Here is a 1,683-nt window from a genome sequence, read left to right on the forward strand (position 1 = left end):
TCCCAAGACTTGGTGATATGCACATGAGGTGTGTGTATCCATGTACCCAAAGAAATTATATGCAAAATTGTATGTATATATGGGTATATGCATTTGGAGAGGAGGGACAGAACCATCATTTCAACAGAATTTTTTCCCCAAAGGAGTAACTGATTTAAAATAGGTTAAGAACTATGAGGTTGCCTGCCTTATGGGGTAATAAGCACTCATTTGATCAGAAACAACCTTTTATAAATAATTTAGAAATAATTCTCACATTAGATAAGGTAGACTAATTTATTTGAAAGAAACTTTTCTTCTTTTAGGTTCTAATATTTACACAATGAAAAGAATAATAAAATAAATTTAATAATAATGAGCATTCACTGAAAACGTATTACAGGCTGGTTGTCATGCTAAGTGCTTGACAGAGGCTCTCACTGAATTCTCATAACATTGGATGAGGTAGGTACTGCAGTAAAATCTCAGAGAGAAAAAGAAACTTGCTGGAAGTCACCTTTCCAGTGAGGGACAGAGCCGAGATTAGAACGCAAGAAGTCTGGCCCTGGAGCCTGCCTGCTAGGCCTTTCAGAGAGGTTTTCCACTGTCTCTATTTTGACTCTCCCTCACTGGCCTATGTTAATTCTGCATCACTACTGATAGTCCCAACACTCACACCTGCAAAGCTGCTCTTTTTCTTTTTTTCCCAGGACGCTTAGTGTGACTCACCCTCACTGGAATGAAATGAGTCATGAGGGAATGGAAGAATACGAAAAAGCATTATTTAATGTCTATTGAATCTAAAGTAACCCTTCTCTTGAGCAAGTGTTCAGTTTGTCTTCTTCTGTGTGTTGATAAATGCATGTCATTTATATGTCTTGATTGTGTTTGAATAAGAATATAATATCTGTGGTTTATTTGAGCCTGATTTCATTTAATGCCATTTTTATTTCACCAAAAATTCATACATACTATATATATAGAGAGAGAGGAGAGGAGAGGAGGGGAGGGGAGAGGAGGGGAGAGAATTGTATTAGTTTTCTATGGCTAGTATAACAAATGACCACAGCTTAGTGGCTTGCAATAACACTAATTTGTGTTCTGTAGTTTGGGTTAGAATTTCAACATGGGTCTCTCTGGGCTAGACTCAAGGGATTGGCAAGGCTGTATTCCTCTGTGAAAGCTCTGGGTGAAAATCCATTTCCTTGCCATTTCCCAGCTTCTTTGGGTCATGGCCCCCTTTCTCCAGCTTCAAAGCCAGCAACCCTAGGAAGAGTCCTCACGTTGCATCACTCTGATCTTTTTTTCTGCTTCCCTCTTCTACATTTAAAGACCTTGTGCTTACATTAGACTCATCCAAATAATCCAGGATAATCTCTCTATCTCAGAGTCCTTAATTTAATTACATCCATTTTGCCATGTAAGATAACATATTCATAGGTTCTGGAGATTTGGACGTGGGCATCTTTAAGGGGCTATTATTCTGCCTACCACAAACACATACTAAATGCCAAGCCCTATTCCAGAGACTGAGATAAAACACAATCCCTTCCCTAGAGGAGCTTTCAATTTAGGAGATATTTAAATAGGTAACTGAAATAGAAAATATGTACTGTGACAGAAGTGTAAACCAATTATATCACTGTAGAGGAAACAACTGTCTGCCTGGGGTCAAGGTGAGATAGAAAAAATTGGCTAAAAAAT

General features: G+C 38.1%; 1 protein-coding gene across 1 annotated transcript in view; it reads left to right on the top strand.

Annotated features, from left to right (window-relative positions):
- LOC103598321 (WD repeat-containing protein 49-like) overlaps positions 1 to 1,683 on the top strand; it is a gene marked incomplete at its 5' end in the record, with an annotated part of 92,510 nt that overhangs the window by 14,602 nt on the left and 76,225 nt on the right.

This window comes from Galeopterus variegatus, unplaced genomic scaffold, assembly GCF_000696425.1.
Source record: "Galeopterus variegatus unplaced genomic scaffold, G_variegatus-3.0.2 Scaffold2566, whole genome shotgun sequence".
In the NCBI taxonomy this organism is placed as follows: Eukaryota; Metazoa; Chordata; class Mammalia; order Dermoptera; family Cynocephalidae; genus Galeopterus; species Galeopterus variegatus.